The following is a 14,699-nucleotide window of genomic DNA, read 5'->3' as shown; positions in this document are numbered from 1 at the left end:
CAACCGAGGTGCACCTAGCAAAGTGCAAAGTACTTAGCAGCCCCCCCCCCCCACACACCCTTTCAGTCGGTGGGCCAGAGCATATCTCACCAAGATGGATAGTAAAACGGACCAAAAATAATCCACTTTGGTCGTACAAATTATCTCTTGTTATTGGTCAAAGTGATGGTCGTCCATGCGACCTCGGAGATGGGCTAGCTCGCCAATAATCACGCAAGTAGATAGTCCCCGAAGACAACCACTGCATGCGTGTGGCCCAAACATATGTATGGAGAGGTGTGTTTTTGAGTAACAATGGAACAACTTTGATGTGGCACTGTGATTTCGAACTAGAAATCCCCACACTAACTGATGGTTAGGTTGACGATGCATATGTATGTTACACCACACTTCAAGCCAACGATGGGGATTCATGCATGCATGCATGCATAGTATATGTACTCAAACTTAATTAGGTCTGAATCTCACCAAGACCTATACTACGATAACACAAACCAAATGAAGAATCCACCATTGTAACCTATCTTGTTGTCGGTCAAGATGATCATGGATGTCCACGCGGGCCCATGAATATATAGGCTTGTCACCGATAACCACGTGAGGGAGTGTACCATTCGAAGGCAACCACTACATGCATATGTATGGAGGTGATGCGTGCATGCATGTTTGAATACCATTTCACAAAATTGACATGGCGCGTGCGTCAAAAATAGTACACTAGCTCCCCACACAGAGCGAGATTGGTTTATGATGTGTCGTTGTACTAGCCACTTCGACTCAACGGGAGGGATTCATGCATACACATGCATGTGTGTGCTCAAACTGTATCATGCATGTCATCCCAGAGCATGACCTGTATATATATACCATATTACAAGCAAAAAAACTAATCCCCTCCTAAGTCAAATTAACCTCTCTTGTTGTCAGGCAAAAAGTAGTGATGGACCAAGTGGTCCCATAGATGGAAAGCATCAATATCGCTGATAACCGCTTAAGTGGGTGCGAGAGGACAACCACCACCGCTTTGCATGTGGGCCAAACATATCTATGTTGAATACCCAAAATGCACAACTTTGATGTGCCACATGCCTCAAAAACCCTAAACCATGCACCCACACAGAGCGAGGTTCATGAAGCGTAATACATATGATGGTCCCCTTCCCCCCTCTTCACCGCATACTATATGCTCCTACCATAATATGTACAACCCAAAAGAATCCTCATCGATGGTGAAATTAATTAACCTCTCCCGATGTAGGTCAAAGTGATGCATGCATGCATCGACAATGGCCTCGTGGGCCCACAGATGGAAGCGTCACACGTGAGTGTCCTAGCTAGGATAACCACCGCGTGCATGCATGTGGCCCAAAGAGGTGCTGTGTGATGTTTGAATATACAATTTCACAATTTTGATGTGGCACGTGCCTCGGAAACAAAAAAGTCCCGACACTGAGTGAGGTGTACTTGTTCACGGACGCGTATGTATAGTATATATGCTAGTCCCCTCCCACCTCTTTGACGCGTACTATATACCACCATAACACAAAAAAAGATTCTACCTTGCTGGTCAAATTAACCTCACTGCCGGCTATTCGTCAAAGTGATGGACGACGACCTCGCAGGCCCACAAAAAGCGTCACACGCGAGTATCGAGTGTCGTGTAGGACAACCATCGACTTCATGTGGCCAAAACATGTATGTATGAAAGGGTTGTGTAATGTTTTAAATAATGAATTCACGACTCTGATGTGGCACCAGCCTGCCTAACAAAACAGCCAACCCACACGGTGGCTAACAGCTCATAGTGTACTGTGAGCCACCCGTCACCCCCAGACACACACACACACACACACCCACACACACCTCAGGAATCCACCGCAACTATGATGGATGTTAAATTAATTATCCCGCGGTGAACATATGTTACCAAAGGAGGGAGGTTTTAATTTCGAAAAAATCACAGAGATCATTAACACGTTTTAGTACATTAATTGATTGATTTTCTACGGGTATAATGTGCAAAAATCAAATTTGAGCTACATTCACACGTGACAGTGCACCTAAATGGATTGCAAAAACACATGTGTCTCACTGGGTGCATGTTTACTCCCCGTGCGACAAATTTCAAACATTGAGAATCTTGATTTTTAAATTCTAGTACATCCAAAACTTATTTCAAGTTCATGAAACTTATCGTGTTGTCATATGGACACCAATACAAAGTGGCATTGTACTTTTTTTGTCAAATTTGAGACCAGTTTTGACATAATCTTTATCTAATTACAAACAGGAGATTATTAATAATTAGGAACCAATATCTCAAACGGATTATTTATTCAAAGCGTGAGCGTTAGACCAACAATGGATACGTGCCATGCTTCGGTTAAGCAATAAAGCGGCAGCATTAATCATCCAAACAAAAAAACAATATACGTGCCGCTGCGCGAGCCGTGTGATGTACGAGCAGGCGTGAGTTGACAGGACGCATGCGAGCAGTCCACCGCGTAGGCACACCGAGAGGCATGCGTGCAGGTGTGTGAATTGACGGAGGCGTGCTCGCTGCGCAGTGTCATCAAGAGGCGTGCGAGTAGTTGTGTGAAACTTTGGTAGGCATGCGAGCAGTCCGGTGTGCAGGCTCACCAGGAGGCAAGCCATCGGTTTGACCGCCGCCCGCCTCTCGCCCACAACTCCCACTACTCCATATTAATGGTGCGCCCGAGTGGCCCCATGATACGTCTCCATCGTATCTACTTTTCCAAACACTTGTGCCCTTACTTGGGACTCTAACTTGCATTATTTGAATGGAACTAACCCGGACTGACGTTGTTTTCAGCAAAATTACCATGGTGTTCTGTTTGTGCAGAAATAAACGGAATGACCTAAAAATCAATGGAGAATATTTTTGGAATATATATAAATACTGGCGAAAGAATCAAGGCTAGGGGGGGCACACCCTGTCCATGAGGGTGGGGGCGCCCCCCCTGCCTCATGGGCCCCCTAGTGCTCCACCTACCTCAACTCCAACTCTATATATTCATGTTCATGGAGAAAAAATCAAAGAGAAGGATTCATCGCATTTTACGATACGGAGCCACCACCAAGCCCTAATCTCTCTAGGGAGGGCTGATCTGGAGTCCGTTCGGGGCTCCGAAGAGGGGAATCCATCGCCATCATCAACCTTCCTCCATCAACAATTTCATGATGCTCACCGCCGTGCGTGAGTAATTCCATCGTAGGCTTGCTGGACGGTGATGGGTTGGATGAGATTTATCATGTAATCGAGTTAGATTTGTTAGGGTTTGATCCCTAGTATCTGTTATCTTCTGAGATTGATGTTGCTATGACTTTGCTATGCTTAATGCTTGTCACTAGGGCCCGAGTGCCATGATTTCAGATCTGAACCTATTATGTTTTCATGAATATATGCGAGTTCTTGATCCTATCTTGCAAGTCTATAGTCACCTATTATGTGTTATGATCCGTTAACCCAGAAGTGACAATAATTGGGATACTTACCGATGATGACCGTAGTTTGAGGAGTTCCTGTATTCACTAAGTGTTAATGCTTTGGTCCGGTACTCTATTAAAATGAGGCCTTAATATCCCTTAGTTTCCAATAGGACCCCACTGCCACGGGAGGGTAGGACAAAAGATGTCATGCAAATTCTTTTCCATAAGCACGTATGACTATATTCGAAATACATGCCTACATTACATTGATGAACTGGAGCTAGTTCTGTGTCACCCTATGTTATAATTGTTGCATGAGGAATCGCATCCGACATAATTATCCATCACTGATCCATTGCCTACGAGCTTTTCACATATTGATCTTTGCTTAGTTACTTTTCCCTTGCCACTGTTACAATCACTAGAAAACTGCTACTATTACTTTTGGTACCGTTACCGCCACTATCATATTACTTTGCTACTAAATACCCTGCTGCAGATATTAAGTCTTTCAGGTGTGGTTGAATTGACAACTCAACTGTTAATACTTGAGAATATTCTTTGGCTCCCCTTGTGTCGAATCATCAATTTGGGTTGAATACTCTACCCTCAAAAACTGTTGCGATCCCTATACTTGTGGGTTATCAAGACTATTTTCTGGCGCCATTGCCGGGGAGCATAGCTCTATTAATTGAGTCACTTGGGATTTATATCTTCCGATCACTATGAAGAACTTGAAAGATAAAAGAACCAAGATTTTTCCCTCAACTACAAGGGGAGGTAAGGAACTGCCATCTAGCTCTGCACTTGATTCACCTTCTGTTTTGAGTAAACTTACGACACCTACTCCTGCTATTCATTCTGATATGTCGCATGTTATTGATGATGCCACTTCTGCTTTGCATGATACTTATGATGAAACTACTTCTATGCTTGATAATACTGTGCTACTAGGTGAATTTCTTGATGAACAACTTTCTAGGGTTAGAGAGAATGAAATTATTAAAACTAATAATATTGATGAAAGTGATGATGAAGATTCTCCCCCTAGATATAAATTGCATGTTGTACCTGAGGGTTATGTTATGGATGAAGAAACTGCTAGAGACTTTTTAGCTTGCAATGATAGATATGATCTTAAGAAATTCTTAGCTAAGATTAAAGAAAAATCTTTGAATGCTAGAATGAAATATGACCCTGCTTCTGCTACTTCACCTATCTGTATTTCTGATAAGGACTATGATTTCTCTGTCGATCTTGAGTTAATTAATTTGGTTGAATCTGATCATTTTTATGGCTATGAATCTGAAACTGTTGTGGCACATCTTACTAAATTGAATGATATAGCCACCTTGTTCACTAATGATGAGAAAACTCGTTATTACTTTATCCTTAAGTTATTTATGTTCTCTTTAAAGGGTGATGCTAAAATATGGTTTAATTCTCTTGATCCTGGTTGTGTGCGTAGTCCCCAGGATATGATTTATTACTTGTCTGCTAAATATTTCCCCACTCATAAGAAACAAGTTGCCTTAAGGAAAATATATAATTTTGTGCAAATTGATGAAGAGAGTCTCCCACAAGCTTGGGGGAGGCTTCTCCAATTACTTAGTGCATTGCCTGATCATCCTCTCAAGAAAAATGAAATACTTGATATCTTTTATAATGGACTAACCGATGCTTTCAGAGACCACCTGGATAGTTGTGCTGGTTGTGTTTTCAGGGAAAGAACAGTTGATCAAGCTGAATTGCTATTGAATAATATGTTGAGTAATGAAAATGATTGGACACTTCCTGAACTAACTCCTAAGCCAACTCCGAAGAAAAGGGGTATTCTATTTCTCAGTCCTGAAGATATGCAAGAGGCAAAGAAATCTATGAAAGAAAAGGGTATTAAAGCTGAAGATGTTAAGAATTTACCACCTATTGAAGAAATACATGGTCTTGATAACCCGACACAGGTAGTAAAGGTAAATTCTCTCTATAGATTTAATGAAGGTGATATTCCTCATTATAAGTCTGCTAGCCAATGCTTAGATGAGTTTGATAATTTTATTGTTAAACAAGAAAACTTCAATGCTTATATTGGTAGACAATTGAAAAGCAATGCTTATATGATTGAACACTTGAGTGATTATATGTCTAGAGTTAAAGGTGAACTTAAACTTATTAGTAAACATGCTTCTATGGTTACCACTCAAGTAGAACAAGTACTTAAGGCTTAGAATGATTTGCTCAATGAATTAAATAATAAGAAAAATGATAATGCTGTTAGAGTTATGACTAGAGGGGGTAAAATGACTCAGGAACATTTGTATCTTGAGGGCCACCCCAAGAGAATTGAGCAAGATTCTCAGAGAATTAATGTTGATGCGCCTAGTTCTTCTAAGTAGAAGAAAAAGAAAAATTATAGGACTTTACATGCTTCTAGTGAACCTGTTGTAGACACACCCGAGAATCCCAATGATATTTATATTTCTGATGCTGAAACACAGTCTTGTGATGAACATGAACCTAGTGATAATGTTAATAATGATGTTCATGTTGATGATCAACCTAGCAATAACAATGATGTAGAGGTTGAACCTAATGTTGATCTTGATAACCCACAATCAAAGAATCAACGTTATGATAAGAGATACTTCGTTGCTAGAAAGAACGGTAAAGAAAGAGAACCATGGGTCCAGAAACCCATGCCTTTTCCTCCTAACCCATCCAAGAAAAAGGATGGTGAGGATTTGAGCGCTTTGCTGAAATGATTAGACCTATCTTTTTGCGTATGCGTTTGACTGATATGCTTAAAATGAATCCTTATGCTAAGTACATGAAGGATATTGTTACTAATAAAAGAAAGATATCGGAAGCTAAAATTTCCACCATGCTTGCTAATTACACTTTAAAGGTGGAACACCAAAGAAACTATGAGATCCAGGAATACCAACTATACCATGTTCCATTAAAAGAAACTATGTTAAATCTGCTTTATGTGATCTCGGAGCCAGTGTTATGCCTCTCTCTTTATATCGTAGACTTGATTTGAATAAGTTGACACCTACTGAAGTATCTTTGCAAATGGCCGATAAATCAACTGCTATACCTGTCGGTGTTTGTGAAGATGTGTCTGTTGTGGTTGCAAACGTTAGTATTTTAACGGACTTTGTTATTCTTGATATTCCCAAGGACGATAGTATGTCTATTATTTTTGGTAGACCCTTTTTGAATACTACAGGGGCTGTTATTGATTGCAACAAAGGTAATGTCACTTTTCATGTTAATGGTAATGAGCATATGGTACACTTTCCAAGGAAACAACCTCAATTCCACAGTATCAATTCTATTGGAAAATTTTCAACGATTATTATTGGAGGTTTTGAATTTCCTCTTCCCACTATCAAGAAGAAATATGATATTCTTATTGGTGGGGATGTGCATATCCCCGTTGAGGTAACCTAGTGTTATTCGAAAATTCTCCGGTTTCATGTTATTCGAAAAGAGTTTGTTAACAAGCCTTGATCAACCTTGTTACTGGATTTCTTTTGATGAGCATGAGATGGATGAAGCTAGAAAGCACAACTCTTTGTACCCTCTTTTTACTTTCTGTTATTTAGATTTACTAGAAAAAAGGCCCGTGCGTTGCAATGGGTAACAAAACTATGTATTGACCAGTTATTACAATTGCCTAAAAAACTTATTACAATGAGTATTGCTAAAAAAAACTCAGTACAATAACTGTTGAGTGCATGAAGATTTTGACCGTCTCGCGTCTAGTTGATGTACGATTCTTAGATAATAATCTAACACTTTATGAGGTAATTCATCACTAACGATTATAATTCTAATGCACAGACTAATTCTAGCATTGTACATTCTTCTAAAAAGAAAATGTAACCATCTAAGTGAACACACTGCTAGCTCTAGTTATCAATGGAGTGGTACTGTCCATCAATTTTATTTCATTCTGATAAACATGAAAATATTTGTTTGACCTTGATTGTCATGAAGAAGAAATAAAAACATTATTATGCTTCTCAATAGCTAGTCATCATCTATGTTTTTCTAAATTACCATCTTTGTAACTACAGACCACTGCAGAGGCAATCTCTGAATTTATTGGACACCATACCAGGCAATAATCTTAAGAAGCAAGAAGCACAAGTTATATGTGCGGAGGGGTAATAAATGCATAAGAAACCAAACCACTGTAGGAGTATTAGTATATGGATCTACATCCTTTTTGCATAGTAATGACATGGTTATTGATCCAGTTGCCAACAATGTATCATCTACATGCTTGAGCAGAAATCATTAGTATGTGCACTGCCGAGGAAGACCTTATAGTGTTGCTAACAAAAAACAACCATATAAAGACCATGCTATCATTTTCCAATATATATACATTACCAAATCCATAATGTCTAGACTTGGCCAACCTAGCTCATTTCAAGCTGTTATTGCTTGTGTTGAGTTGATCTAACATTGTAATAAGAGGGTTGTGCTTACTTAGCCAGCACTCAGTTGAAAGAGAAAAAAATATGAAGGCATTGGTTCCTGAAACCTAACCGTGTCGGCTCCCCTGACGTACTGCAGGGCGCAGTTGGGTCACTGACAGGTGGGCCAACTTGCTTTCGGGCCCACCTGTCAGTGGCCCAACTGCGCCCTGCAGTACGTCAGAGGAGCCTCGTCCGTGTCCTCCTCTATTCTAACCGAACACCACTGCTCTGTTTTCTCCCCTGGCCGAGCAGTTCGTGGGCGCGTGTGTGTAACCACCAGCGAGGGACTTATTGAGGGAGACAACGGCAACACATGCGCTATGACATTCTGCAACCACCACACGAATTTAGAATCAACCATATAAAATGTCCAACGACTAAGATTACATGCTTCAAAGGCATGCAAGGACTCTAGGAGCGGAAAGGGCCAGGTATGTGCCTTGTTTGGGACAACTCCATCAGTATGAGCCTTCTTCAATAGTTGGGCGCCGAAGCTCTGGATGCTTAAGTGAATGATAAGCCAGTCGTTCCTTCTTCATCTACAAACATAACAGAAGGTTTGTTTCTGTTCATACAATTGGACTGAAGATTGGAAGAAGGAAAGAAGGGGGAAACGAAACCTCAGTGGTGGGGAACGACGGTCAGCATGGGTCGAAGCGTCTCATTGACGCCACAGTTATTCAGTTCGGAGAGGGCGATGCGTCACTTACTACCTTTGTATTACAGGGACTACAACAGGCTTACACTGGCCTGAAACACTTTCTACACACAAATGAAGTGCTCCAGCCTCTAAGGATGTCTTTCTTAATTTCATTGGAATACCTATTGGACTACAACATAAGATCATCATCAATCTTGCTAGTAGTAATGTGCAATTCCTCAAAAACATCCTGGAAGAGCTTGGAGTTTCCGTGCTTCAATATATTATAGGGTACCTAGCAATTTAGAGACAAAGAAGCAATTTAGAAAATTCAGACCGAAAGAAGCAGTTTAGCAGTTTAGTAAACTGAATAATTCTTAGGCCGTTCGACAATTCAGCAAATTCAGACCCAAAGAAGCAGTTTAGCAATTTATTAAACTGAATAATTCTTATACCGTTTGATAATTCAGCAAATTCAGACCCAAAGAAGTAGTTCAGCAGTTTAGTAAACTGAATAATTATTAGACCGTTCAGAAAACTAAGATCTTTGAACGCTATACCATTTAACCTAGCAATCCATTTGAATGTATAAGCATGTGCAATAATCACTGCTATTCACTTCCTCATGTAAGAAATCAAATCGAAGCATGACACCATTAGGAAGAAAAGCACACATATTAGGCATTGACCGAAAAGTTCAGCAAGAAAATGTAATCTCCACTGCTCTTATTCTCTTGACTTGATCAGCAGGTCGGAAGGAGTTGGAAAAGGCACAGTGCCCCATCTTCCACTTGAACGACATATGCGCAGAAAAACACCTTGATGGCTAGTCCTTTGTGAGTGGTCATTAATTCTGCTGCCCAAAACATAAACGCATGAAAGTCATGCACGTCTAGCTAGCTCTTGTTGAGGAAGTGATCTGGTGAGCCAATCCTAGCCAAAGCAAAACACGAACTGCCCGGCGAACCGCAGGCTGCAAGCCGGTAAACCACAGTCCACGGCCCGGCGAACCGCACGACACAGCCCGGCGAACTGCACGTTGTTGTAGCACGACCACCAGCGGCGAGGAGCAGAGCACTAGCTCACGGCGGGAAGTCGTCACCCAGATGCCCGGTGACACACCCAATCCCCACCCAACTACCTGGATCGACCGGGGAGACGCCAGTAAGCAGGAGATAGCGGGATTGTAGCCTCACGACCTAGAGCAAAGCAAAGATAACTGAATTCAACACAGAAAAATTCTACTATAATGAACTGCACAGGAAACTTTTTTTTTTTTTTGAGGAAACTGATAGCCGAACTTGTAAGTTCTGAATTGCACTTGACGCAGGCAAATTTTTACAACCTGGATGCAAACATCATCCAGAGAACCAAAACTCAAAGAGAAGAAAGAACTGCACTGAATTGTATTTTTGCACATAAAAAATATGAAACAAAAATGCAAAAACTATGAACTCCATGGTAGAAGAATCCATAGAGCAGAGCACCACACTACGGTCTTCCTGGGGCGTCACCGCCGGCACTGCTGCTCCTCTCGCAATCTCGGGTCCACGAGACCCCTTCCAGCCTCGTGGTCGCCATGGGCGCCATGGTTGGCGATATAGAGAAAATAGGGGAGGGTACTGGAGGCAATCAGTCGCGGGGGAGGAGGGATTAGTTGCTGGCCCAGATCCGCCGCCGGGAGGAGCGCTGGGGGCGGTGGGACCATCGGAGATTGAGGGAAGCCTAGCCAAGGGCGATGAGGGGTGGCGGCCGCCGGATACAGCTCGTGGCGAGAGTTCTGGAGGTGGGAGGGGTAGCTAGGGGATAGGAGGTGTGGTTCGGCGGGAGTTTTGTGGAGCGGCGGCGCGACGCGGTGAGGAGGTAGATGGATGGGGGCGCCGGGTCTCGGGAGCGCGTGGGTCGTTGGGGTCAGCTCCAGTGGGAGGGTAGGTGGCCGACAACGCGTAGTGAGGCGGGGCGGGCGGGGCAGGCTTCCGGGGCAGGAGGTGGGAGGCAGGAGGCGGCCGACAGCGCGGGGCATGGCAGGAGCTGGGTGGGCCGTGGCGGAGCGCTACAAAGCAGAGCGTGGCTGCGTTATTTTCGCCTTCGTACCGGTTCGATTTAGACTGCGGGTTTAATATCAAAAATCACAGGGGCCTTTGTGTAAAAACGCCGCGACAGTGAATCCGGAGACTCAATCCGTGCTTTATTATTAGGAAGAGATTAAAGCAAAAATAGTATTTTCTGTCTATTTTCTGAATTATCCTTCCAATAAAAAATACCTCAAAAATAAAAGTTCTCCAAAATGCCCTGAAAATTTAATATGATCTTTTCTAGAATATTTAAGAATTTTTGGCACTGAGAATACACCAGGGGGCCTCACCATGTGCGCACGAGGGTGGAGGGGGCGCCCACCCCCTAGGGCGTGCCCCCTGCCTCGTGGACCCCACATGGTTCCCATCCACTTATTCTTGCACCCACACACTGTCTTCCTCCAGAAAAAATCATCCACCAGCTCAAACCTGAGTTCTAGCTCATCTTGCTGCCATTTTCGATCTCCTTGCTCAAAGCTCCGTTCACAAAACTGCTTTGGGGGATTGTTCTTTGGTATGTGTCTCCTCCCATGGTCCAATTAGTTTTTGTTCTAATGTTTTATTTATTGCAAGCTTTTGCTGCTTAGGTGACCCTGTTCTTGAGCTTGCATGTCAAATTTATGTGGTCATAAGTAGTTTTATTGCATGATATGGCCTCTAGGCACTTGTAGGAGTACTTGTTATCAATCTTGTTGAGTTTGCTTCACTTTTATTTTGAGTTACTAAAAATTTTAGAAATTTTTCAGAGGAAGAAATATGTTTAGGAAAATGTACCAAGGTGGTTCCTCAAAGAAGCAAGGACCCAGGCCCGCGATACGTGAACCGGACTATCAACTACCAAGAGAAGCTCAAGTGCGGCCTTGTGAGTGGTTGTCAGAAGAGTTTATGGTCCAAGTAGGAATTAAGGAGGAATTGACGCGTATGTTTGTAATGCTGAACTTGAGGGCTTCGTGTCAGATAAGTGCCCCCAATATTATCACCTAACTGATTCCTTTGTGAGAAGGTTTAAATTTACATCATCACGCAATTGTCACACTGTCCTATTTGATCTCTATGATAAATCTTATACCATGGACTTAGAAGATTTTAATACTGCTTGTAAACTCCCACAGTGGGGTAATGTTAATGAACCTCGGATATCTGAATTTAAAGAATTTCTTACTAGTATCACTGTGGGGGAATCTAGAGAAATAACATAGGCTACCATAGGGAGCATTCATTTTCCTGCCATACATTATTTTGCTCTCTTTATAGGTAGATGCATTAATGGTAAGGATGAGGCATGTCACATGTGTGTTCCCGATCTTAGTGTTCTCAAGAGTGCTATATTAGGAGATAAACAATACAACTTGGGGGCCATTTTTGCATGTAGGTTGCATCATAATAGTATTATTGGAGATTTGTTCGGTGGAATTTATGCAATCTGTTTAGCTAATTTTCTTGAGGTACCTGTACATGAAATGATATGGAGTTGCCTCCTGCTTACCTAGATTTTAATGCTATGGTTCGCCATCAGTTTATTGAGAGGAATGAACAACCCCTCCAGTACCGACTAATCTTTGACAGACGGCGCACCATCCATGCTTCTCTCCTTGCTCCTACTTCCTTAGACTTTCATGCAAAAAGGAGATATGTTATAACTAGGGAGGAGGCGAACGAGTACGAGAGGAGGACGGAGGTAGCTCGCCTCCAAGCCGCAGCTCTTTAGGCAGTAGCTGCTGCATCTCAGTACGACCCCAGCTTCAACTTCGGATATCCACCAGGCCAGCCATGGCCATAGACCAACTTAGACCAAAAGCCTAATCTTGGGGGAGTACGTATTTCTCACCGATGTTACATTCATGTTCACACACTCATGCCAGCTATCGGTGCTCATACTTCTTCATTGTACCATCCATGCTAGTTTATTTTCTTTTCTAGCATTCTTCTTATGTGTTTGAAAAACCTTAATAAAAACCATAAAAATTGGTGGTAGCTTTTAGCTAAGTTTACTTTCCATGCCTGTAGTAGTAGTAATTAAAAGAAAATCCAAAAAGATTTCTCGTTCTTCTTTTGCTTGTTGGGAGCTTTCCCGTGTAAATAGTTTTATTTATTTTCTTTGGGGGTCGAGAGGAGAAGACCTTAATGAAAATTTTGAGTGGTTCTTATATGCATTATTGTTGATCTAACAAAGAGCCCATATTACCTTGTCTTCTTCCTTGAATTGAATACTTGCAGATTCCAGCTTAGTCCAATGCACGCGCACTATTATTATTGTCCACACCGTTCGGTTGTGCAAGTGAAAGGCAATAATGACGGTATATGATGGACTGATTGAGATGAGAGAAGCTGGTATGAACTCGACCTCTCTTGTTGTTGTAAATATGATTCGTTCATCGTTCCTGATTCAGCCTATTATGAATGAAACATGTTTGCAATGACAATTAGAGATTATAGTTGCTTATGCCATGCTTAATTTTCTAGGAGTTTATAATGGTTTACCTTGCGTGCCAACATGCTATTAAAATGGTTGTGATGTGGTATGCTAGGGTGGTATCCTCCTTTGAATGATTCGAGTGGCTTAACATGGCACATGTTCACGCATGTAGTTGAAACAAAATCAACATAGCCTCCATGATATTTATGTTCATGGTGAATTATATCCTACTCATGCTTGCATTCAGTGTTGATTAATGTTAATGCATGCTTATGACTGTTGTCGCTCTCTAGCTGGTCGCTTCCCAATCCATTTCTAGCCTTCACTTGTACTAAGCAGGAATACTGCTTGTGCATCCAATTCCATAAACCCCAAAAAGTTATTCCATATGAGTACACCATACCTTCCTATATGCGGTATCTACCTGCCGTTCCAAGTAAATTTGCATGTGCCAAACTCTAAACCTTCCAATGAAATTCTGTTTTGTATGCTCGAATAGCTCAAGTATCAACTAGGGTTGTCTATATCATTCATGCTAGGCGGGTTATTCTCAAGAGGAGTGGACTCCGCTCCTCACTCACGAGAAAATGGCTGGTAACCGGGATGCCCAGTCTCATGCTCAAATCAAATCAAAATAATTGCAAACAAAACTCCACCAGGATTTTCGTTAGTTGGGGGCACCCGTTGTTTTGGACAAGCCATGGATTGATGTTTGTTGGTGGTAGGGGGAGTATAAACTTTACCATTCTGCTTGGGAACCGCCTATAATGTGTGTAGCATGGAAGATATCGAGATCTCTCGGTTGTTATGTTGACAATGAAAGTATACCAATCAAAATATTATTTATCTCTATTTCAAAATCGAGCTCTGGCACCTCTACAAATTCCCGCTTCCCTCTGAGGAGGGCCTATCTATTTACTTTTATATTGAGTCATCATCCTCTTATTAAAAAGCACTAGTTGGAGAGTACTGCTATCATTTGCATGTATTATTATTAATTTACATTGAGTATTGCTGTGACTGGATCTCTTTTACCATGAATTACAATTTCTAATCTGTCCTTGATCTTCAGAGGTGCTTAGCATTTGTGTTTTGTGGTCTCAGAAAGAGCTAGCGAGATACCATTTTGTTATATCATATTATGATTGTTTAGAGAAAGTGTTGTCATCCGAGATTTATTATTATTGCTCGCTAGTTGATTATGCCATTGATGTGAGTAAACAGGAGACCTAAGTGTTATTGTGAATATGGTTAGTTCATAATCTTTTCTGGAAACTTGAATGCTGGCTTTACATATTTACAACAACAAGAGCAAACAGAATTTGTAAAAGTTTTTCTTTATCACTTTCAGTTTATCAACTGAATTACTTCAGGACAAGCAAATGTTTAAGCTTGGGGGAGTTGATACGTCTCCATCGTATCTACTTTTCCAGACACTTTTTCCCTTGTTTTGGACTCTAACTTGCATGATTTGAGTAGAACTAACCCGGACTGGCGCTATTTTCAGCTGAATTGCCATGGTGTTATTTTTGTGCAGAAATAAAAGTTCTCGGAATGACCTGAAAATCAATGGAGAATATTTTTGGAATATATAAAAAATACTGGTGAAAGAATCAAGGCCAGGGGCC

At 41.6% G+C, this 14,699-nt stretch overlaps 1 long non-coding RNA gene across 1 annotated transcript; it reads right to left on the bottom strand.

The window, feature by feature from the left end:
* Positions 1 to 7,794: 7,794 nt before the first annotated feature.
* Positions 7,795 to 10,564, bottom strand: LOC119354580. Its single transcript, XR_005171093.1, has 2 exons — positions 8,561 to 10,564; positions 7,795 to 8,479 (listed from the first exon to the last, which is right to left on the bottom strand). It is a non-coding gene; the product is annotated as an uncharacterized LOC119354580 (long non-coding RNA).
* Between the last annotated feature and the right edge of the window lie 4,135 nt (positions 10,565 to 14,699).

The sequence above is a fragment of the Triticum dicoccoides genome, chromosome 2A (genome assembly GCF_002162155.2).
Source record: "Triticum dicoccoides isolate Atlit2015 ecotype Zavitan chromosome 2A, WEW_v2.0, whole genome shotgun sequence".
Lineage (NCBI taxonomy): Eukaryota > Viridiplantae > Streptophyta > Magnoliopsida > Poales > Poaceae > Triticum > Triticum dicoccoides.
This window is presented reverse-complemented; position numbering and strand designations above follow the sequence as displayed.